Below are 26,320 nucleotides of genomic sequence, written 5' to 3'. Positions count from 1 at the left end.
TGACTTTTCAAATTGCCACCCAGTTTCTTAACGATGGCTTCTCTAGAGGATGCCTACGGTGGTAACAAGCATGGCTCCCACAGTTCTGAATTTAAAACTGAAGCAGAAGGTCAAAATAAGACTGAGGCACCAAAAACCTCTCAGAGAAAGAGGGACAAAGTTCAAGAACAGGATTCTTCTGTGATTTACCAGAAAGCTATCTTGGGGAAATCAACACAAAAAGAAAGGGGAGGTTCTCTGGAAGGAAAGGGGATGGCTCCAAGGACAAAAGGGCTAAGTGGTACCCCAAATGGAAAGGAGGGAGCGGGAGCCTTAAACGGAAAGGAGGAAGCTGGTGCCCCAAATGGAAAGGAGGAAGCTGGTGCCCCAAACGGAAAAGGGGAGGCTGGTGTACCAAAGGGAAAGAGAGAGACTGATTCCCTAAAAGGGGAAGCTGGTGTCCCCATAGGGAAAGGGGGGCCTTGTGTTAATACAAGATCCAGTGCAGGAGCCCCCCCTAAGCCTGGGCTGGAGATTCCTAAGATGGAAGCAGAGCATTTTAAAGCTGGAGCAAAGACTGGAGTGGACTGCCTCAAGGCTGGAGTGGAGTTTAAGCCTGCAGCCTCTCTGGCAATACAGTCTCCAAAGCCTAGAAGGGAAAGGAGGACTCCAAAGCCCAAAGTGGAGCCTGCAAAGCCGAGAGCAGAGCCTCCAAAGCCTGTGGTGGAGCCTCCAAAGCTCAGAGAGCAGTCTCCAAAGCCCAGGGCGGAGCCTCCAGAGCCCATGGTGGAACCACCTCCAAAGCCTGTGGTGGAGGCTCCAATGCCTAGTGCAGAGCCCAGGGAGGAGCCTCTAAAGCTGGGAGGAAAGCCTCCAGTACCCAGAGTAGCAGAGCCTTCAATGCCTAGAGCAGAGCCCACTATTCCCCAAGAAGAGCCCTCTAAGCCCAGAGCTGAAGCACCAGCAGAGTTTACTATGACCCAAGGGGCATGTTCTAGGGCTGGAATGGAGCATCCTAAGATGGGCAGAAGACTATCCAAAAATCTTCCTTTTGTGGCCCAGCTTCCTAAGATAGGCAACTTTGGAGAGAGGAAATGGCTTCTCCGTGGATTTAAAACACCTAGTGAGGAGTTATTTGGTGATAAAAATGCAATCAGCTATGAAAAAAGCCTTCTACTCCCAAAATATCAGAGTGAGGATAATTCCTCTTCATTATTCCAAAAGTCTAAAGAAAGAGGAATGACTGAGGCCTCCAACTCTTCAGGAAGTTACAGGTCTAATGTTAAGGCCTCCACAGCCAGATTCATTCAGGATGCATCATTCTCCCCAAGACTGCCAGCCATTTCACAGTCTTTATCCTGTAAGAATAAGAATGACTCCCTACAGCCTAGTTCATACTTTAGCCCTTGGAATACCAACACTTGGACTAGTCCTACCACATCCAGGAATGAGAGAGTCAAGAAAGACATCCCAGTTGGCTATTCTTACTATACTTCTGAAGAGATGAGCGGTCGTATGCAGGGAAAAGATGATAAGGAATACTGTAATTCCCGCACAATTTTATCTTCCAAAGGCACAGAAGCACAGGCAAAGTACACATATCAAGAGAATGAGCTGCCATATATTCAGGGAGCTGGAGCATGTGCATCTGATTTCCTGCCAAGTGGAAATCAAAGCCAAATGGAAGGTTTCATCGATACTCATTGTCACTTGGACATGCTGTTTTCCAAGTTGTTCTTTCAAGGAAGCTTTGCTGAATTCAGGGAAATTTATAGCTATACTTTTCCTAAGGAATTTCAGGGCTGCATCACTGATTTCTGTGATCCTCGTACCCTAAGAAATGGTCTATGGAAAGCGCTATTGAGTGAAGATCTGGTTTGGGGTGCCTTTGGATGTCATCCTCATTTTGCACGTTACTACAATGAGCATCATGAAAGAAACCTCTTGTTTGCCTTGCGCCACCCCAAGGCTGTCGCCTTTGGAGAAATGGGCTTGGACTACTCTTACAAGTGCACCACACCTGTCCCAGAGCAGTTTAGGATTTTTGAGCGACAATTGCGCTTAGCTGTATCTATGAAGATGCCCTTGGTAATTCACTGCCGAGAGGCTGATGAAGATCTAATGGGCATCATGAAAAAATGTGTGCCTTATGACTATAAGATTCACAGGCATTGCTTCACTGGCAGTTACCCACTCATTGAGCCACTGCTAGAGTACTTTCCTAACATGTCTGTAGGCTTCACGGCAGTTCTGACTTACTCTAATGCGTGGCAGGCACGTGAGGCTCTAAAAAAAATCCCACTGGAGAGAATTCTTATTGAAACTGATGCTCCTTACTTTCTGCCTCGTCATGTTCCCAAAAGCCTTTGCCAATATGCACATCCAGGCATGGGCCTGCATACTGTGCAAGAAATTGCCAGAATCAAAAATAAGCCACTGTCTCATGTCTTGGCCACCTTGAGGGAGAATACCTCTTACCTCTACAACATTTAAAAAAGAAAGGACACAGTCAAGAGTCTTGAAAAAGTGTTGGCCTGACAAAATCAAAGGATTTTGAACACCTTTATCTTAATAATCTATTCTGAGTTCATAAAAGTAGAGAGTATCTGGACAAGATGCCTTCCTCAAAATCGCTCCTTAATACATCTACTTCTGATTGGATTGCAGTAAGATGGGAACAGAGACTCTGGAGGTGCTGCAAGTGTTAAGAACCAAGTAAGGTTGAGTGTGAACCACTGAGAGTCTTGAATCTGAACTTAAAATGTAATTGTGAAGCTCTTCAGATCTCAGTATATCATCATAACATTGGAAAATTGATTCAGACTTTAGAAAAAATACTTGTGTTAATGAAGCTCACTGTGGTGTGGCAACATACATACCACATTTTTGGGTGAGAAATGAAAGGTCTTTTACCCTGTAAAACTGCATCCAGAAAAGATGGCTTACCTCCATCTGTCTTTGAGCTCAAAAGTCACATTCACAGAAATGTTATCTCTGACTACCAATCTAAAGGGACAAATAATCCTTTTGTTTATTGGAATCACAGCACTTATTTAGCATGTTTTAAATATATTTGTGCATTCATCAGTTATAGTTTACTATGTTGTAAGCTTTCAAACTTCAGTGTTGTTATACGTAACCTTACTCAATCTTAGAATACTACTTAGGAAGTAAGCAAAGACTTTTTTGACATATAAATTAGTACCTAACTTCATTAGCATTTGGGGGAAGTTTAATTATAATATGTGGGATGGAAGATGATATAAGGAGAATAATAGAGAATAAGCCATTATGCCCCTCTCTGATGTAAAAACTAAGGCAAAAAAATAATGGGATATGTACTCTGCTTTTAGGTGCCAAATATAAAGTATAGCAAGCCTTACCAGAAAACTGGCATACAGTACTTTATATAAATAACAGAATATATCATAGATTTCCCCCTTTGTTTGAGAATCCAGTCTTTTGAAGAAAAAGTTTTAAATGCAAATAAGCTGTGTTTTAACAGAACCAGAAAAGTTAGTAGAATGTAACAAGCTTGGTTTTATTGTAGTTTTCAAGACACAAACTTGAAAAATTCTTTGAACCATGTATCTTTTTCCCAGTTAATTAATTTGATATTGCTTTAAAGTATCCTTCAACCTACAGGGGCCTGATCTTTTAGAATACTGTACAAAACAAGGTTTTATAAATACACATTTTAGGAAAATAGTTGTATAAAATCATATGTAGTCTTTTATCTGTTTTAAATTTTAAGGTTTGATGTGTTCTTTGATGTATTAGCATGTACCATAAATAACCAAAAACAGACACTTCTTTCTTTTCTTAGAGATTAATGCTATAAAACTCAACCACAAATTCTCCAGAAATACCAGTTTGGGAAATTCTACCTTAGCCATACTGTGTGGGTAGGTATGCCCTTAATTGCATTTTTCAAAACTCTATTCAGTGTATTTCAGTATCCTCTTTCATTTACCTTTCTTATTACCTTAGCTTTGTGAAAGAGGGAAATCAGTGATGCCGTTGCCAAGTGACACTGTCAGTTGAACATTTCAAAGATAGGTGTGAATGAAAAATTGTATCTTGAACTGAGGGTGTGGCTCAGTAGTAGAGAGCACTTGCCTAATACTTGAAAAGTCCTGGGTTCTGTTTGCAGCACCCATAAGCAAGCATATTACTACCTGCATCTGTAAATACACATTCAGCCAGATAAATAGGCTGTACAAATAAGGAAAGTATTTTTCCTTTCCAAAATAATGTTACTTCTACAGGAAAGCTATCTTTCTAACTTACTTATTTGCTACCTTTTTATGGTAAATGGCTGTAGTGTATTTCTTAACATGCAGAAGACTTCACCATATTTTTTCAAGAATGGGAGTGAGCACTATAGTCCTATCTGAATGACCTAAATCAAAAACAGCAATTTTCACTTACAGAGTCTATGATTAGGGGTAAGGAATCCTTAAAAATAGATATTCTGTAAATGTATGAGATTTGGGCCACTTTGTGAATATTTTTTGTTGTTTTCTATGGGGTTTTTCTTTTTGTTTTTGTTTGTTCTTTTTGATACAGGATCTCACTATGTAGACCTGATTGGTCTCAAACTCAAGAGATCCACTTGCCTCTTTTTCCTTGAAAGTTTAGGTATTGAAAGTTAGCACTACCATGTCCAGCTTTTAAAAAACATGTGAAAGTATGTGCATGTGAGTGTAGGTGCCTTTAAAGACCAGGAGGAAGGTGTCAGATCTGCTGGAAGTGAAATTACAAGCAACTATGAGCCAACCAATATGGCTTCTGGGAAGAGAACTCTGTCCTCTGCAAAGTTAGTATGCAATCTTATCAGCTAAGCCATCTCCAGTTCCCTGTAAATAGTTTTTGTACTTAAGCAACAGGCATTTTTTTTTGAGCTTCAAATAATTATTTACCCCTGCCCTTTTTGGTATGGTACTTAGTGTGTCCATTGTCCTGTTTTAGATGTATCAGGCCCATTAGGGCAGCCAGTGGTATAGAAATTTAACTTACTGTTAGTGATCCCTAAGCCATTGGTGAAGTTAGTCCAGAATCATAGGGCTCCTCAAACTTATTAACAGCCACCACCTCTCTGAACCCTGGTATTTCTTTTAGAGCACTTAAACATTTAAAAGGCAATGGTAGGGATATAGCTCTCTGTAACAGTGTATGTTTAACATGCAGAAGTTCCTGGTTTCAGTCAGCAGCACTTAACAAAAATACCAAGCAAAAATAATAAATGTCAGCTATGTCTATAATTAAAAATTGAAGGCAGAAAATAGGGCACTTTGTCTTTAAAGACAAAGGATTTTGTTCTTGAGGCTTTTATTCATATCTAAATCGAACTTCGAGATTCATACCTGCTTACTGTTGAGTTTTCAGGATTCCTAATTGAAAACAAAAACAAAAAACAAGAAACGAGGTAGAAACAGTAAAGTGTAAGGGCATAATCCAACCACAGTAGCTAAGTTTTGGAGTGACTTTCTGCCAGTTGTCTAATATTTCCATAGTTATTGGCTAATCCATTCCTGAACCAATTTTGCTAATATTTGCTACAGTAGTTGCTTTACTAGCATATAAACTACCTTACTCCCCTGAATTTGTGACTTAAATCCATTTTTTCTGTATTTATTTCAAAGCAAACAAGTGTGAAATGTGTTTGATTTAGATAATTCTTGGGCTGCCTGGGCTTATTCAAATTTCTTTTGTTTGCTGTTTTATGCAACTGGGCTTTTAAACTTAACGTTTTGCTTTGCACTCTGATGTTTCTTTGTGCTTTCTTTGATGTCTTAAGCTATATGGTTCATTAAGTTTTGCCTGTAATTATAATTCTGCTACATTTGAATTTTTTTTCTTTTCAGAAAGTCCCCTTTATAAAGATACATAATGCATTACAAATAATATGACAAGGAATGGGAAAAGGTCCCATTTTTATTTCCTAAAACTCACTACTGATGGTATCTTTTATATAAGTGTTCTCATATAGCTATACTAACTTGCATATTATTTTAAGTAACTTGTTTTCTGATTATAAGAAGAATTCTCATACTTAACGACTATATACCACCAAAATGTCGTCAGTAATAAATAGGAGATTTGGAGTTTTTGGTTTTTGGTTTTTGGGGGGTTTTTGTTTGTTTGTGTGTTTTTTTTTTTTTTTTTTTTTGGTTTTTCGAGACAGGGTTTCTCTCTATAGCCCTGGCTCCTCTGGAACTCACCAGGCTGGTCTCAAACTGAGAAATCTGCCTGCCTCTGCCTCCCGAGTGCTGAGATTAAAGGCATGCACCACCACCACGCCCGGCTAAATAGGAGATTTTTAATATTCTGGTAATTTAAGTCAAAACTACTTAACATCATTTTCCCCTTTTAATTTGAAACAAGGCTTTCTATATAACCCAAGCTGACCTTGAACTCTATCTAGATCATTTTAAGTTTCCCAAGAACTACAAAGAGCATATATTTTTAAAACAGAGTTACATGAAAAACATTTCGAGGTCATAAAGGTGATAAAGATGATATAGAGACAATTTCTTTCTCCTCCTGGTCAACAGATTTTAACTATTACTATAATTTTTAAGAAATAATTTCAAGCATCCCATATATTAATAATGGTTGAAATTCATCTGAACAAAACTAGTATGTTATTTCCTGTTTCTATATTGCATATGGAGTCCATTTGTTATCCTTCTGTTTTTCAATAAATGCTTAAAATGTTTAATTGTGCTTTTAATTTATTTCTATTTCCTAACTACCTATTGACTGAGTAGTTTGTTTGTTTGTTTGTTTATTTATTTGAGATAGGGTCTCTCTGTATAGTCTTGGCTGTCCTAGTACTTGTTTTATAGACTAGGCTGGCCTCGAACTCAAAAATTCACCTGCTTCTTTCTCCTAAATATTAGGATTGAAGGTGTGAACTGCCATGCCTGGCTTGATTTGCTTAATTTCTTAATTGGCTGCAGTATATCTTCAAGTGGTATGCTGAATGGTTATAAAATTTCTGGTCACAAACTTGTTCCTCTTAAGAGATACATACATTACTCTGTTGGCTCACAGCATTTAATAATGCAGCTCCTCCCTTTAGAGCAGCATCTCTCAGTGTCACTTGATGCCCTTTGGAGGTCGTATATCAGATATCCTGCATGTCACATATTTACATTATGAAACATAATAGCAAGATTACACTTACAAAGAATCAAAATAAATTTATGATTTGGGGTCACCACAACATGAGGACCTGTAGTAAAGGGTCGCAGCATTAGGACAGTTGAAACACACTGCTTTAAGCTGGAAATACCCTTTCTAGCAGTGTTTTATCATTTCCCATTTATCATTTATCAGTCTTTGTATTACTGTAGTATAAAACTATCAGAATATGTATAATTTACTGTTTTTTTTTTCCCTCAGAAACTTGGTACAGTATACATACTCACTTTGCAGGCCTAGTTCTTTCTGTAGTTCAAAAAAATGTCATTTTTATTTTCTTAAAGTATGCTTAATCTGCTTGGCTTTGAATCTCCATCTTTCTAAACTGTCATCTTGTTTTCTTAGATTTGACTTTTAAGAGATACTATCACTTTTCTTCCTAATATTCCATTCTGCCATTTTTTTCTTCACATGATGCAGCCTGTAGTTTGCTTACATTATTTTCATTCTGTAGCAACCTGCACTTCTCATTCAGCAGCATTTTTAACTTTCTGTTCTTTCTGCTGTTTCCTCTTGCAGCTCTCGCTTCTCAGGGTTTTCACTGCTTTCTTTGTATCCCTTCCACTTGTTCAAGAGAAAACACAACTTGTATCAGAACCCAAAACAGTCATTTCTTAAAGAAAACATACTGTCTGTTTGTTTGTGGCAGGCTCTCATTAAGCAGCCTTGGCTAGCCTCAAACTGCGAATCAACATACTTCTGCTCCCACCGCAAGTAGTAGGATTAAGGGCATACATCTAGCCTTATTGTGTTTCAATTAAATATGTATGCAAGGGGTGAGTGTTTGCAATTGAGTACAAGTACCCTAGAAATCCACAAGAGAGTATCAGATACCCTGGAGGTGCTTTGAAGTGGGTACTAGGTACTGAGTGGGGTCTCCTGCAAAAGCAGACTGCCCTCTTAACTGCTGAGCCATTATTGACTCCAGCCCCCAAAACATACTTTTGAAATGAGATTCCTTTTATTTTGTTTTGTTTTGTTTTGTTTTGTTGTTTTGAACTTTTTCCCCCATCTACGTTGTATCTTTTCAGAAGTCTCATATTGGGTTTCGTCGTTCATTGTTGAACAGGGTATCAGGTTTGATTTCCTCCTAAATATTGCAGTTTTCCCCATCCATCCTGATGCTCCTAAATCCCCTTTTCTTAGAGTGGAACTGATACAAATTAAGGTGTGACATGGAAAAAGAATTGGGGAGGGGGCCATGGATAGTACCTAGCAGGAAAATCTTCCTTTTAATTTTTTTCATATAAACATTTCATAGATTGGCCTGACCTTTAGTCCAGGAACAAAGTGGCTAGTCTTTTGTGTACTACGGCTTTGTGTCACAGAAAGGCTGTAATTGCAAGCTCTGCTTTGAGCTCAGTATATTCCTGGACTTTTGATGGCTATCTTAAGCCATCAACATTTGCAAACATAAACCAGATTAAAAGTCTCATGCATATTATTCTGACCCCCCCCCATTTCAGTTCTTTTTAGTCAAGTGGAATGACATGTTAGTTTTGGTGTATATTTAGAATGCACCCCCATCTACACTCAGTTGTTAAGTAGCAATTCCTCAAAAATGTGTCCCATGTACATGAACCCTCTATATCTCCCCACCTCCCCATCCCTACCTCCACTCCAGCTTCCAACACTAAAGTAATTTCTTCTTTTTAAACTTTGCAGTCATTTCAATTGGGATTGTGGAAGTGAGAGTACATATTAAAATCAATACTCAAGTCACAATTTCTAAATTCTAGTTCTTTCCCATTTTTGAAAAAATTGTGTGTTTCTATGGATACTATGCTTATACATTACATATCTTAGGGAAACAAATTCTGAGTCTCATTTAGATCGTTGAACTAAGAGAGTATCAATAAGTTAAATAAGTGAATAACCAGAGGGATAAATTATAGGAAGATGACTTCCACAGGATTTTTTTACTTAATAAAAACTAACATAAATCTATAATTAACCTACCAATTTTTATGACTAAATCTGTGGTTTAAGAAGAAATGTACCTGCACAAATATCGTAAGCATTCATTAACTTACATTTATTATGCTTCAAGATGGGGCTTTACAGTACATAAAAGAAGAAATGGAAATATCTCAAATGTGGGAATATTCTTGTATCTCAATCACCAATTAACTATATAACTGGTATAAATCACTTTTTTGTTGTTCACCTTTTAGCAAAAATTAGAAAATTGGCACTAGTTGATCACAAGATATTGCAGCACTATTTAAAGGATTAAGAAAAGTATATATACTATAGCTGTGGGGAGAATATGAAATTTATAAAAATACTGAATAATATATAAGTCAGTATAGGATACAAAGCTGGCAGCTTAAAATACTGTCTTCATATTCTTGTAGAGTCTGCGGAGCAAAGCAATTAAAATACACCTGCTATTAGTAAGAAAAGAGATCCAGAACCACTGTGGGAAGATTTCCTGGGGCTGGAGAGCAGGCAAGTTTAGGATCTGATGTTTGGATCTTAGCCCATGTTAGGCTTCTTACAAACATAACTCACAATTTCAAGGAATCTGATGTGTCTTCTGGCTTTCACAAGCAAGCTTTTTCACATGTGTGTGCATAAATTCACACACATGAATAAAATTATTCCCTAATATTCTACATTTATATTAGAATTAAAACAAGGAAGCCAAGCTATCGAAGAGAAATTATGTTACTAACCAACAAGCTTAAAAACTGCCATAGTCAATCAATATGGTTATAATTCTAGCAGTTACCCAATAAACCAAACTTCTTTGTCCCCCAGTACTTTGGCATAACCTAGTGGTCGCTAAGTATTCCAATACCCAGAAATGTATCAACAACTAAATCACAGAGTAGGTATTTGCAGCCAACAGTCTCCTTTGCTAAAACAACATAAACCAGCCAAGGTATAGGAAAACTGCTAAATTTAAACTTTTGAGGTAGATAAAACAAACAAACAAACTCAGTAACAGTCACTATGTATTCGGAGAAAATCAAGTTGCTAATCAACACATCTCAAAAGTAAAGTCCTCTGACCATGCACAAATACACAACTTTTTAAAAGCAATATGCTTCTCAGCATATTTTACTGAATATCTGTCCTTCATCAGATATTATGCTAGGCACTAAGTATTGAAATCTAAATAAAAATAACCAACATTGATTTTTTTCTAATTTGAAAATAGGGGCTTGAGATCAGGTCTCACTATAAAGTGTAGCCTGCCTGAACTCATAATCCCCCTGCCTCAGGTTCCCAAATGCTAATGGTCCCTGCAATGTTTTGTTTATTTTTATACTGCTTATCTCTTTTCTTTCTGTAAAGTAGGTCAGACTGTGATCCTTTTCTTATAGAAGTCAAGATTTGGGAAGTGAAGTGAAATAGTTACCCAAGGTTTCAAGGTAAAAGACTAACATAGCAGAGAAGGGGAGGGGTGTAATAGGAGAAGGATTGTGGGAAAGGGTGGCCTGGAAAGGGAACAATGAGTGGGATATAAAGGGAATAAGTAAAAATAAATTAATTAAAATTTTAAAAAAGACTGAGACAGTTGAGAGGAAAACTTGGCCAAACCCTTTGGGCTATCACAGAAGCTCTACTTACACTTGCTCAAAGGATGGTGCAAAAATTATTATTGGGGTTTGAGAAAATGCACTGATCATATAAGGAAGCCAGTGAAATAGCCAAGTGGGAAAAGATGCTTGTTGCCAAGCCTGATGACCTAAGTTGGAATCCTGAGACCCACATGGTAAAGGAGAGAACTCACTCCCACAAGTTGTCCCCTGACTTCCAGATGTGTACACACACTCACAAATATGTTTTAGAATAATAAATTTTATTTAAACAAACAAATGCAATTTTAAAAGGTAGTATGGAGAAGTGCTATCTGGTATGAGGCTATGCCAGTGCCTGACAAATACAGAAGTAGATGCTCATAGTCAGCTATTGGATGGAACACAGGGCCCCTAATCGAGGAGCTAGAGAAAGTACCCAAGGAGCTAAAGGGGTCTGCAACCCTATAGGAGGAACAACAATATGAACTAACCAGTACCCCCAGAACTCCTGTCTCCAGCTGCATATGAAGCAGAAGATGGCCTAGTCGGCCATCATTGGGAAGAGAGGCCCCTAGGTCTTGCAAACTTTATATGCCCCAGTACAGGGGAACGCCAGGGCAAACAAGTGGGAGTGGGTGGGTAGGGGAGCAGGGACGGGGGAAGTACAGGGAACTTTTGGGATAGCATTTGAAATGTAAATAAAGAAAATATCTAATAAAATTTCAAAAAAGAAAAAAAGAACAAACACCACAATTAAAGTGAGTCTGCAAAAGGGACAGAAGATCAAGAAAGACACAGGTAATGAAGGAAACAATATGCAGTGTTCCAGCATGAATGTTTTCTAATAAACAGGAACTTTAATAGGAAGTCAAGAGAGGAAAAAGGTCAACTGTTAGCTAACAGGTAATGGTGTTTATACTATGCTTAAACATGAGCCTTATGCACTGACTTAGCACTTTGATACAAAGTCAAGCCAATGTAGCTGAGTCTCACTATTGTATTAGTGTCTTAGCAAAATAGCTTGACAACTAACTGCAGTGGAAAAAGATATCTTACCTTTCTTTAGATTGCTGAAAAACAAAACCTAAAAAGTAATCCAATTGATGTTCACATCCATATACCCCCCCAAAAGATCTTTCCTGTCTTCTCTTATGTGTATAAATGCTTTGCCTACATGCATGTATGTGCACCATGTTGATGCCTGGTATGCAGAAAGAGGCTCCGGGTCCCTTGGAAGTGGAGTTGGAAGCAGTTGTAAGTGTCTGATGTTGGTGCCGAGAACTAAATCCCAGCCTTCAATAAGAACACCTTACCTGCCACTATCAGGACATCTCTCCAGCATTTTACCTTATTATTATTATTATTATTATTATTATTATTATTCTCTCAAATCTCATCACCATCTTTCTTTACTATATCTGCTAATCCTAAAATTCTGAATGAACATGTTCATTGTTTGTGCTGTTGCCAGAAACTCCATTCTCCTTCTGTGAAGAGCTTGGGGGCTACTATTACTGTGATATCAATGACTGCAGATGCTCAGCTGACAGGGAAGAGCATAGAAGGCCCCTCAACCTTCCCCCCAAAGCAACAGCATAGACAGGAATCCACCAAAGAGAACTCTGAAAAAGTGTGATAGAAGTACTGAAGGGTAGCCCTCCACATTGATGGCTTCTGACAGAGGTCCAGGAGGAGATAGAGTCAATTCTATTTAAGGGGCACTAAGAGTTTGACCATGCTCCAGTGAATATAGACAACAGAAATTGGGCTTTTTACCCTCGTTTTTATTTTTACTTGGGGGGTGGTTATAAGGAGAGCTGGACAGGAAAGGACTATGGAAGTGAGTATAATCAAGGTACATGATATGAAAGTCCCAGAGAATCAATAGATATGTTTTTAAAATCCCAACTGAAAAACTCAAAGGAACCCCTAAGAAATGGAGAAGGGGACAAAGTGGAATAAGAAGGGCAAGTTTGCTACACAAGTAATATATAGTAAATAGAAAGCTGAGAGCACACAGTAGGGTCCCCATTACATATCCATGAAAAGCAAAGCTTTAATAAAGGTCAATTCGACTAGAATGGAACATACAGGGTTTTTTTTTTTAATCTATTTTTGAAACATAAATGCCAAAGTAACTGACCTGTAAAGTCAGGTGGAAGAAAATCACCAAGTAGAAGCAACTGTAGACAAATCCCCTTAGAAAAGATTTCATGGCAAGAGCAGAAAGGAGAAACCAGGATGGGTTGCAAAATAAATAGCATTACAATAAACAAAATAGCTATGTTAATTTCCCTTAACCTAGACAAATGGCAATGCTATGAAATATGTACAAGTTCTACACACTCAGAGTGTTAGCTTGGTTGTCAGTTTATTACTGATTGCTCTTAATTCAGAACAATGAAACAATGAAAACAGGTATGTAGGTATTGACATTCTTCGTAAAAGACATTAAGTAATTTTGCTAAAACAAAACAAGACATCATAAACCCTTGTGCTTAAATACTAGATTTTAAAAACTATCTGTAGTGGCCCAAGTCAAAATAGTACATAGAAGAATAATTGGGAATGGTACCACACGGATGACTTAATGGCTTCTTGATAGAACACAATGATATCAGTGGCAAAATCTGCAGACTTGTTCTGCTATATGTTGTAATTGATTTCAAAGGAAAATATAAGAATCCTGCAACATGGGTGATAGCCTGTGATAGTCTTAGTGTCTATTTTATGCTCCCTAGGAACACTGACCTTCTGACACTGTAAGGAAACAAAGCAAGCCTGAGGCAAAGGATGGAAATTAATTCTGCATGACTACTAGCATGGGTTTGGATGTTTGATATCCATTATCCATTTGATGTCAAGGGAAACTCTAAGGTACATTCTGTCATTTGCAATGAATAGATGAGGAAACAGGTAAACGGAGATTAAAAATGTGGCCAAGATGGTAAATATAGGTTCCAAGCTGTCTTAGAGTCAAGAAGGGCCAAGTTTCCAAAGGACCACTCCCTCACCCCAAGCACTAGATGTAGAGTTAATTTCTGATAATGATCCACTACAGGAGTCAGATGCACCCAAGCTCCAAATCTGAGGGTAAAACAAAGGAAGATAACTCTGATAATATTATTGATAGTGATAATGGCTAATGTTAAAAAAAAAAAAAAAAAAAGAGCAGCCAGCAACTCCAAAGCTGCAAACAGGAAAGTAGGGAAAAAGAAGAAAGGTAAATAGGATTTAGGATTTTCATAGTTAGGAGATGGAAAGGGATGGAAATAAATGTTAATAGAATGAATAAAAAGAGTCCATTAAATGAGAAAAGAAAATAGAAGCATGGCCAGAAGTAGAAGCAACAAAGAAATGAAAACCACAGAACAAAAAGAAAGATAAAACAACAAAAAACAAAAATAACAACAACAACAACAACAACAAAAAAAAAACCAAGGAGATGGAGCCACACGGAAGAAAAAACAAAGATTAATATTTCTGGGTATCTTTAAGTAACGTGCAGTCATTTTCTAGAATGGACAGCCTTATTCCTTCGTTTCTTTTTAATTTTGATAAAAGGTTTACAAAAGCGATATATGGATTTATCCACACTTAAAGGAAACTAGGAAGGGGGGCCATGAAGAATGGAAATGAAGGCTTACAGCATGGGGCAAGGAAGGTAATAGATGGTATGCAAGTAGAAGGAGGAAAGGTAGGGGTGAGAGAATATACAGCAGAAAACAGAATTGGAGAAGAGAATGGGGGTATATAGAATATTCATTATCAAAAGACTTTTTGTCACACAGAATAACACAATGAACGTCCTACTCAAAACATGTATTTTTTGTTTTTATTTAAAAGTGTTTTCATACAATATATTTAAATATTGTTTTCCCCTTCCTCGACTCCTCTTGTTTATGTTTTCTCCCTCTCTCTCTCAAAATGAAAACCCCAAAGGAACAAATATTAAAACAACAACTAAAGACAATGCTCAAACAAGGTAAATAGAAGAGTATTATTAAAATAAATTGAAAGGTATGGACAATTTTAACTTCTTCAAATGTTCCCAAAGAACCTCTGAAGGAGATAAGAGCAGCAATGTGTTTTGGGGAAAACATAATTACATGTTTAAAAATGGGGCTATCAACCCTGAAGACTAAAACCCACAGTAAAGACACCCAGAAATCTTTCATGTGAAATTGTTATTTTTGATTTCTATATATATATTATATTATCAAATTTATATTTCACATCTTATGTAAGTCTGATTCCAGATTCTATTTACATGAAATGCAAGAACAGATAAAACTAAGTTATAGTGAAGGAACTCAGAAAAACTTGGAGGAGGGAAGTGATGATATGGCTCAATAGCTAAGAGCACTGCTTGTGCAGATGTTAGATTATAGCACATACATTAGATGGCTCACAACTTCTAACTCCAACTCCAGGGCATCCAGTGTCTGCTTCTGCCCTCCACAGGCACCTGCACACATATGCATATACCCACACATAGATACATAATTAAAAATAATAAAAATAAATCTTGGGGCTAGAGAAATAATTCAGCAGTTAAGATTACTGGCTGCTGTTTCAGAGGGATAAAGTGCAATTCCCAGCATCTATCTGGTAATTCATAATCTTCTAAAACTTCACTTCTGTGGATTCTGATACCTGAGCCTCTGTAGCTACTAGGCATATAAGTAGTATAAAGACACACATAATACAAGCAGAACAACCATATACATAAAAATCAAAATCATGGACTAAAGATGTGAGTTTGTAGTTAAGAGCATTTGTAGCTCTTGCAGAGGATCCGTGTTTGTTTTCTAGCACCCATATAGTTGCTCACAACCATGGGTAACTCCAGTTCCAAGGGAATGGATGCCTTCTGACCTCTGTAGACACCAGGTATGAACATGCTGTTTATAAGTAAATGCAGGGAATACAAACATATAAATATAAAAATGTAAAAGAGGAAAACTGAAAAGTTATAAAATAAATACATTCTGTTAAATGGGAGGAGGACTAAGTGAAGAAGACATAAGAGAACTATTGAAGGGAATTGAGGTGTCTTGATTACTTGTTATGGTTAAATAAAATGTCACTGTTAGGGAAATCTGAAGAAAGGGCACACTCACTGTACCATTTTGTTATTTCCATGAGTCCAATATTACTTCAAAATTATTTTTAAAATCAGGAATATGGTTCACATACAATTCACAGTTAGTATTTGTATTATTTCCCACTATTAGTATTCAAATGGAAAGTTAAAATCTTCAATAATTTTAAATGTTTAAAATAAACCTCTGGCTGGTTTAAAATCACAAGTGGAAAATATATAAGTAATCATAACTTCTATACCTAAAGTTTATCTCAAGAAATGACAGGGTTTTATATTTTTAAAAAGTCCATGCACACAGTGAATAACCATTTGCGAAGTAGCGGGGAGGGGGGTGTGTGTGTGTGTGGGGGGGTAGTGATCTGCCAGTCAAGGAGGCAAGTCTCAAGAGGATCCAACCCTACCTCCAGAACTGTGAGGAAAATACAACCTGTTTTTGTTGGTTTTAAAAAAGATTTATTTATATTATGTATTTGAGTATTCTGTCTGCATGTGCATCTGCATGCTAGAAGAGGGCATCAGAACTCATTAGAGATGATTGCAAGCCACAATGTGGTTGTTAGGAATTGAACTCAAGACCTCTGGAATATCAGCCTCTGAGCTATCTCTTCAACCCCTAAGAATATACATTTTGTTTTTAAGTCACCTAGTACATAGTATTTTTGTGGGACAATAATTCAAAGCCATATATTAAGCTGTCATTTTTTTCAGTTTTTTTATTAATCATTCTATTTGTTTACATCTCAAATGATATCCCACTTCATGGTTACCCCTGCACAAGACCCCATCCCACAAACTCCCTCTCCTCCCTCCCTTTTGCCTCTATGAGGGTGCTCCCCACCCACCCACCCTCTCTCACCCCACCCCTCCAGCATCTCTTTACACTGGGGCATCAAACCTCCACAGGACGTAGGGCCTCCCCCTTGTTGATGTCAGACAAGGCCATCCTCTGCTACCTATGTATCTGGAGCCCTGTACACTCCTTGGTTGGTGGTCTAGTCCCTGGGAGCACTGGGTGGTCTGGCCAGTTGATGTTGTTCTTCCTGTGGGGTTGCAATCCCCTTCACCTCTTCCAGTCCTTCTGCCATTATGCTGTAATTTGTATTCCATAAAATTTATCTCCTATAATTACACTGGTCAGTCAGTGGACTTTTATAAATTTATAGTGCTGTATAATGATTTGTACAATCTAGTTTAGGATAATCTAGTTTAGAACATTCCTATAACCCTTGAAATGTTTCCCTCTGCATGCCCCAAGCAGGGATTGATTTGCTTTTTCCTATATATTTTCTTTTCTAGAATTTCATGTAGGTGAAACCATATACTATGAAGGCTTCTATATTTCATTTAGTATGCTTTTGTGGTTCACTTATGTCAGCATTCTTTAAGAGTTTATATTGCTGAATAATTTTGTTTATCCATTTTAAGTGAATAGATGTTTATGTTATTCCCTGGTTGAGCTACTGTAAATAATGCAGCTATATAAATAAATAAATAAGTGAAGGCTGAAGAAATGATTAAGTCTTTGAAGTACTTGTGCAATCATGAGGTCCTGAGTGCAGCCCCCAGAACTCACATAAAATAGCTAGTCGTGGAGAGCATTTGTAATTCCAAGGCTGGACAACTGGTGCCAAGAAAATCCCTTGATCTCACTGGCTAGCCAATCTAGATAAATAGGTGAACTCCAGGTTCCAATGAGAGACCCTGTCTCAAAAAAAAAAAAAAAATGTGGCCGGCTTCTGAGGAAATATGCCAGAGGCCTCCACATGCACATGCACACATACACACTTTCACTTACACAAACATATGTACTCTTGCATACATACACAAAAGTTTTTAAAAATTCACATACAAAAAAAAATAGAGAGGGGCGTTGGAGAAATGGCTCTGCAGTGAAAAGTACTTGCTGCTCCTGCAGAGGATCTAGTTTTAGTTTTCAGTACCAACATGAGGCTCATGACCATCTGTAACTAATTCTAGAAGGTCTAAGTCCCTCTTCTGACCTTTGAGAGTACATGGAATGTACATGGTGTACATATATATTAGCAAGAAAACCCTCATATACATGAAATAAATCTATTTAAAATAAAAATAAAATGTATATGTGTATTTTGGTATATGTGCTTCAATTTTAGTTTGATAGGTATGTAGGAGTGAAATCATTTGGTCACGTGGTAAATGTATGTCTACTTTAAACGCTACCAAACTGTCTTTTAAAGTGGTGGGATGGTGGTATCACACTGGGAATGTATTGCTATTCCTCTTAAATTATAGCCATTCTAATAGGATAGGTACTAAAGTTTCAGCTTAAAAACACTTAAAAGGACTTTAGGCTAATGAGAATAAGCTATGGCCTGTTGCTTAAAAACAAAAACAAACTGGGACTGAAGAGATAGCTCAGTGATTAAGAGCTTACTTGTACTACTCTTCCAGAAGATTCAAATTTGGTTTGTAGAACATCCACTTCAGGCTATAAGCCATCTGTAAGGTCTAGGGAGATCTGACATACTCTTCTGGCCCTTGTATGGGGAACTGAAGCCACACACACAGCAACCCCACAAACAATTAAAAATAAAAATAAACCTTTTTAAAAAGCATATACATATCGTAATAAAAATAAATATTTTTCCTTTTTTTTCTTTTTTGAGCATAGACCCATGGAAAAGGCCTTAAAATTTTGTCAAGGAGTCAATTTATAGATTATATAGAAAAGAGAGAAACTCTTCTTTAGTAAAATACTCATTTATGAATCTCATTCTTTTAATTCCAAAAAAAATTATACCAGTTTTCAGGATACTTTTTAATTAAATGCTTTCTGAATTTCGAAAGAAGATTAGAGAAACCCACATTATATAATGAAATTGGAAACTCTCATTTTAACATAAATTTAAACACTGTAATTGTGTACTTTACTCTTAATGATAAATGTAGGATACATAGTTGAGAATTTGGGGTATCAAATTTGATTTCAGAGAGGCCTTTTGATTTCTTCTGTAAAGCTAAATAGCTAAAGATTTATATAATTGTGAGTAAAACATAGGAATTAGATGGCAACATACTGCAATTACACTGTTATAACTATACATATTGGTCTCTTATAAAATGTTTCTATCAGGAATCAGATCATTTAAAAATTACATAAACCTATAGAAAAGTTTCCATTTGCAATTTGAGGTACAGCTTAAAGGTATAGTACCTGACAATTTTCAAAGTGTAACTGTCTTTTAATTTAATACACAGATTATATTTTATAATATACCTAATTGACTTTAGGCAAGATTCCTACAATCTGTTTTTATGCACTGTTCTTTGTTAATCATGTGAAACTTTTATGTAGTTAACTAGTCCTAAATCACCCTACAGAAAAATTTGGAAGATTTACTGGTAGTGGACTAGAAAAGAAAATCAGCCCCTGAGGCCTGCCCACCTAATACTGTCAGCAGACCTGGTGTTTCACTGGGGAATAAGAATAATTTCAATCAACAACACCAGACAGGGCCACCCTGTAACTATGATGGATAAAGAAATACCAAGACAACTCCATAATCATGTGTGACAGAAAATAAATGATATCCAGCATTCCCCCCCCTCACAAAAAATGTCAAACTCCCCCTTTTCTGGTTCATAGGTAGGTTTTCTCCCAATTACAGCAATAGCTACTCTCTAGTCTGATCTCTCTGTCAAAGAGATGTGTTAACATTTCCCAACTCATAAAAGTACTCTGGCTTCTTGATAATATCTAATCCAGAGCCAGGCGTGCAGTCCCAGCACTCAGGAGGCAGAGGCAGGTGGATTTCTAAGTTCGAGGCCAGCCTGGTCTACAAAGTGAGTTCCAGGACAGCCATGGCTGCACAGATACAGAGAAACCCTGTCTCGGAAAATCAAAAAAAAAAAAAAAAAAAAAAAATCTAATCCAGAACAACTCTTCTTTTCTGTAAGCCCTCCCCCAATATCCCTTACACAAATTCTAATCTTACTTAATGTCTTTTCTAATACCTGCTAAGAAAGCAATAAGAAACTAGCTTGCTCACTTTTTAAGTCGGGCTCAGTGAATGACTGAAAAATGACTATCATATATGACACCCTGAGTTCTATCTCTAACGTAAAAACCCAGGCATGGTGACACACACTGGAGACAGAAACAGGAATCATTGACGTTTTGATGGCCAGCCAGCCAAACCTACTTGTTGAACTCCAGATCCCAGTGAGAAACTGTTTCAAAAACGCTCCTGAGGAACCATACCCCAGGGTTAACCCCCTGACTTTCACACATGTGCTCTCATGTGCGTGTGCATGCACACACACACACACACACACACAACCTATTCAAGCACATGAACACAAAGAAAATCAAGGTGACCCAAAAGACTGAACTATTTTTATATTGTTTAAAGTAGAAAGATTCATAAAATACTATATAATTAGCTCACTATAAACCCAAAGTCAATTAATGGGAAGTAATTAAAATTCTAATTCAGTGGTCAGTAGTTTTAATTATAATTATGTTTTAATAAATGGAAAAAATAAAATAGTACTTTTAAATGAATGTATACTCCATAAGATCAACCTTTATCCTGGCATTTTCTATAATAGAATCATTTATGAAATAGCAAATAAATTACGCTAACTAGCTGCCACTGAAAAATGAAAAGAAATGAGAGCATAATTATATAGTTAATGTAAATGGTACTTAACATCCAGATAAAAGTCATAGAAAAGCATTTAGTTATCTACACATTTCTAAATATTTTGACTTTTTATAAAAGCAGCTAACCATAGGATTATGTATAATAGTAACCAACTGCAACACATCACAAACGGCTAAGACCTACACATACTGCTAAATACTGATGTAATTAAAACCCTAGGCCCAATTCTAGCATGAATATATGTCTAGATGGCCAGAGGCAAAAACCTCTTAGAAATCATCTAGTCAAGTCACATGAAGTGAAGGCAGCTGATGCTTAGAGAGGTAGAGTGACTAAGCTATGGGCACACAGATAGTTAATGGTCCATAACACTAGAACGAGTGCCTCCAACACTCAATCTCAGATCCTAGCACTTCTTGTGAATGTATGATTCCTTATTTACATATCCACTACAATTATTTCTGCTGCTTCTTAATGAAGGTACTAGGATGGTAGCTGGGAACCATTAAGAGTGAATGACGCATTTTGTGGTTTGAACAACATTCTTTTTGTTTGTTTTTGTTTCTAGTACTGGGAATTAAACCTAGGGTCTCACACTAGAAAAGTGTTCTACTGAGCTATATACCTAACCTTGTTTTTTGATTGATTGTTTTTTGTTTGGTTGTTGTTGTTTCTTGCTTTCTATTTTTTTTTTTTTTTCATTTTGAGACAGGGTCTCAGGAACTTGCCCAAACTGGCCTTGAACTTACTCTATTTTCCAGGCAGTTCTTGAACTTAATGTCTTCCTGCCTTAGACGCCTGAGTGGTTGACATTGCATGTCCTAGCCACCAAGCTTAGCTGTGTTCATGTTATGTGCTCCAGTATGACTGTGGAGTAGTCAGACTTTTAGCTTGGCATATGATGGCCTTCTTTTCCTTAGCTAATCAATGACATCAATAGCTTTTCAGAAGTGGAGAGTATCAAGAAAACTTGTTTTAGCTATTTGCATCAATCATCCCAGTGCTAAGGGTTTTAAAACAAATTAGGCTTTCTCAACAGAAGCATGGCTGCCATTTTAGGTAAAATGATTCTGTGCAGTACAGGGTTGCCTGCTTCATATGCATTTTGGCACCCAGGCAGTCATTGGTAGCAGACCTCTTAGTAACTACTACCCCACGTATGAGGCAGTTTAAAACTTCAAAATTAATGTAAAAAAATCCCGATGAACAAAATATAGAAATGCTAAAAATAAAAAAAAAAATCAATACTACTAAGCTTTTCACTTCAGGCTCAGTGTGGATCGCATGACAGTTATTGATCCTACCATTGTTTAGTATGTTATTTTGCTAATTGTGACATTTTTACATTTACCCTTAAATACATTATAGCAAATATTATCCAGAATAATTGCTAAACTTAGGGATCAACTTAAATGGATAACCCAAAACAAGTACCTCTCTCAACTTATCCTAGTATAACCTTACTCTTTACACTTTGTGGTGAATCAGAATACCTCCACCACATTTCCAAATGCTTTTATAAGTGGAGAACTTCTGAACTAGGGTCTGATTTTTCTCACTTAAGAAGTCTAGAAAAAGTCAGTCCAGGCTTGACATGGTAGCTCAAAAAGGGTACATGTAGGGTCCATTTATCTCTACCATACTCAAAGAGTGGCTACTAGAGCTGACAAAATTTTCAGTAATTACAAACAAGAAAATGGTGAAGAATAGGAAAAATCATACCACCTGAGCCTGATTCCTTTCACTAAAAAAACAAGAACTGTCCTAGAATAAACATTAACATATATGTCATTAGCAGAAAGTAATATGCACCACTGATTGGATGAAATGAGTGGTTATAAGAAACAAGGAATACAGCTACAAGGTAAACAATTTTAAATAGTCACATTTCCAGCCTGAATAAAACTGATAGTCCACCTATAAAATAATCAAGTGCATATGAATGAAGGGTGACTGGCAATATGTATTCACAGCAGGGACCATGATAACACATACTGTCTCTTTTTGGTGACTGCAAATAGAACTTTCTCTACTGGTCAGGTGATGGTCTGTCTAACCAGAGTATTTTGATAGTCACCTTTACAATCACAAATAAAACTGTAATTATCCTAGGCTGGGACATACAAAAGTGGAGCCTGAAACAGGGATTTATCTTGTGGGGCATGTGGACCATTGCACCAGAGGAAATAGCACAGAACTGGTGAGGTGAAGCATGCTTAAATCCCATAAATCTCAAACTTGAGACCAGCAGGAGTAGAGCTAACTCTCTTCCTGTTTTCATGCCTGCTTCAGAGCAGGTTGACACAGGTAGTCATTCACTTACCCAGCACCTGAAATGCCTCTACATGCTAATGAGGCACCTTGGTAGCCTTAGCCTTCAGCCAATGACCTTTCCCTACCTAGATATTCTCACACCCTCCCCTCCAAAATATAAAACCCTTTGTTTGCCCCAAATAAAGTGCATGTCTTCAAACCCATCACCAGTAAAGAAAGACAAACAAGGTAAGATCTCAGAGAGCTGTTTCATTAAAGATAGTCAGAGAAGGCCTTTGTTTATTTAAAGAGGATGAAACACTAGATTCTACTGTTGAGGTTTGGTTTTGCTGTCTATTATAATGCTAAGTGTGGGCGCCGAAGATCTGGAGTCTGCAGGTAAACCCATGACCATGCCCCCACATTATTTCTAACTAATTGGTAAATAAAGATGCTAACAGCCAATAACTGGGCAAAAGAGACATAAGTAAGGTTTAGGTTTCCCAGGCTTGGAGTCTGAGGAGAACCTTGAGGAGGAGAAGAAGGTGAAGGAAGAGAGAGAAGCCACCATGGGTTAGGTGAGTCATGAAAACATGGCCATGAGGGCTGGCCAATTGGCCAAATGAAGCATAGTAAGTAATAACACAGGGTTATCTATAGGAAAGTAGATTCTAATACCAGAGGGTAGATATCTGCCTAGCTTTTGTGCTGTTTGAAGCTTACTGTATATATAAAGGTTGTGTGTGTGTGTGTGTTTGTGTGTGTGTGTGTGTGTGTGTGTGTGTGTGTGTGTGTTTTACCAGGGAATTAAATGGTCAAAGTTTGGATAGAAATCCCAGTTTGGGATTAAAATATTTTACAACATATTGGCACCTCAAAGTCTGGCAAAAACTTTTTAAAAAAATAATTCAATTTCACATCGCCTAATGGAAAACACATGCTGTCCATTTAAGATAGAAAACAGAGAGAATTAGTTTCTGAGCCACACAGTTTTTCTCCAAGATCCTCGGGGTTTAGGACTAGGAAATATACAGATTTGGCGCACATGATTCTGGGGTTCATAGGATAAGCTAAGACACAGCTGTGCCCCCCAAACCAAACAACACCCCAAGCAGCAGGCTCGGACTTCAGCCTAAGGTCTTCTCAAATGCTGCTCTATGCTGCCTTAGAGATGCAGCTTAAGCACGTACATGCTAAAAAGCCCCTGCTGTGCAATGAAGCAGACAAAGTCCTGCTGTTCATAGAGCAGAATGCAAGGCTGCATGCCTCCTGCAATCAAAAAAATTATGGAAAATAAAATGAATTAACATTTCAACACTACCTTAAGCACATGACACGTATATGTTGGCCTGAAATTAGCCTTATACAGTAAATAGAAGGAAATTTAAATGAAGTTAAATATAGGAAAGGATATTAATTAAATTTATATAAAGAGGAAATAGATATAAGTATATTTATCTAGAGATATTAATCTCCAAGAAGACTGAGGTACAGAATTATAAACTCAATAAGTTAAAATGATAAAATACTTTATTTAAAATGGCAAATATAATGGACTATACATTATAAATATATATTATACCTTATATTTTTCATAATTATTTTAATTTTATTCAATTCATATCTGAGAGAATATGAGCCTTTTATTGGACTAAAAGGGGAATTGTTGAGGTTGGTCTTGCTCTCTTCTGTAATGCCAAGTATGGGCCCCCAAGACCTGGAGTCTGCCTGTAAACCTGTGACCCTGCCCCCCACAAGTTATTTCTGATTGCTAAATAAAGATGTCAATAGCCAATAGTTGGGAAGAAAAAGCCACAGGTGGGGTTTAGGTTTCCTGGGCTTGGGATCATAGAACAAGGAGAACAAGAAGTTAGAAGAAGAAGGAAAAGCTACGATCAGTTAGGTGAGCCATAAAAATGTGGCTGTGAGGGCTGGCCATTTGGAGTTAAGAGCAGCCCAGATGAATAGTAAGTAATAATTCAGGGTTATCAATAGGAAAATAGAAATTTAATAGCATAGAGTGTAGATATTTGCCCAGCTGTTGTGCTGTTTAAGGCTTATTGTATATATAAAGATTGTGTGTTGGGGAACTAAATGGTCAAAGGCTGGGTAGAAACCCTGGTTTGGGATTACATTTTATTTTTTACACCATTATCAGAGAAGTCTCCACTTTACCCATTCCTGGTCTGGCAGGCAGCAGCATATGACTCCTGAAAGGAAAAGACATACTATGGACCCCATCCAATTTGGACTTGTCCTGTCCTCTCTGAACAAGTGTAGCAGTGGTATCCAGACACCTCATCAACAGAAGTGGAATCTGGAACCACTATGCCCTGTGCTCTCTGAGCTCATATACCAGCAGCAACTGGATACTGCAAGAGGAGAGGCAGAACTGGTATCACATCTTGAGAGGATTTTTTTTTTTAAGATTTAATTATTTATTATATGTAAGTACACTGTAGCTGTCTTCAGACACTCCAGAAGAGGGAGTCAGATCTCCTTACAGATGGTTGTGAGCTTATCATATAGTTGCTAGGATTTGAACTCAGGACCTTCGGAAGAACAGTTGGTGCTCTTACCGACCGAGCCATCTCACCAGCCCCCTTGAGAGGAATTTTTAAGGATGGGATAGAAGCACCAAAGGAAGGGGAAATAAGCAAAGCAATCATGCGTTCACAGAGCAAGTTGAACTCTGGCCTTACAAACCAAGGGAGCCTGGATCATTGCATATAACTGGTTCACCTTGAGGGAATGAAGCAGAACCCCTTGGCTTTGATTAATCTTATCAGCTTCTAGGGAAGGGCTGGGATATGTCTGGGTGCTTCAACTTCCATCAGCATGGGCAAGGCTCCAGAGAGGTTTATAAGTGTGGAAAAGCAGTCACAGCAACTAGGGGCTGGGAACACACCTCCTAATGTGGACCTGGTTGGGCATCAATAACATTTAATACAGATACTCGTTTGAATATAGCCTCCAAAGAATTGCCTTCACTTCTACTTTGTATTATTTGAGAGTGTAACCTTACACATATCTCTGGGATTAATAGCTATTTGAAAAGCTGGCAACATGTTAAAAGTGTCTCATTTTAAGAAAACAAATGATTAACAGGTGTTGACTTGTTTTGTTGAGCACTTTATGATTTGCTATGGGTAGTAACTAGGATCTGCTGGCTAGATCACCATCTTGTCAGGGCACATTAATATCTCAGAGGCTTAGGGACTTATTTAAAGCTCAATGAATATTTAATTGTTGTTGACCAACAAAATAAGCAAAAGAATTATGTTGCATTTAGTCATATTTGAAAGGAGCAAGCTCTTTATTTTCTCATGCAGTCTCAGGCTACTATAATTCCACCTTCATGAAATATTCTACATAATTTTATAAGTACTTACAGAAGTGAAAATGTATCTTAAAATGCATATATTAAATATTGAAAAAAATGAAATAGAGAATTTTCAAAGTTACATGCAAGAGAATGGTGCAGGGTATATTATTATTTCCATGCTGGATTAAAAATATTATCAACAAATTTTTTTTACTTAAGAAGTAAAAATAGAATCTTTTCTTTGGCCCTTAAAAATTAAATATTCTAAAAG

The 26,320-nt window shown here is 37.3% G+C and overlaps 1 protein-coding gene and 1 pseudogene across 1 annotated transcript in view; one reads left to right on the top strand and one right to left on the bottom strand.

Annotated features, from left to right (window-relative positions):
* The window catches only part of Efhc2 (EF-hand domain containing 2), a 189,749-nt gene that overhangs the window by 123,469 nt on the left and 39,960 nt on the right, over positions 1-26,320 (bottom strand). The gene's annotated exons all lie outside the window — the stretch shown is intronic.
* LOC147004840 (3'-5' RNA nuclease TATDN2 pseudogene) lies at positions 34-2,472 on the top strand (annotated as a pseudogene).

The sequence above is a fragment of the Mus caroli genome, unplaced genomic scaffold (genome assembly GCF_978045245.1).
Source record: "Mus caroli unplaced genomic scaffold, Mus_caroli_1 scaffold_5, whole genome shotgun sequence".
NCBI lineage: Eukaryota > Metazoa > Chordata > Mammalia > Rodentia > Muridae > Mus > Mus caroli.
Note: the sequence above shows the minus strand (reverse complement) of the source record. Positions and strands in the feature narration are given on the sequence as shown.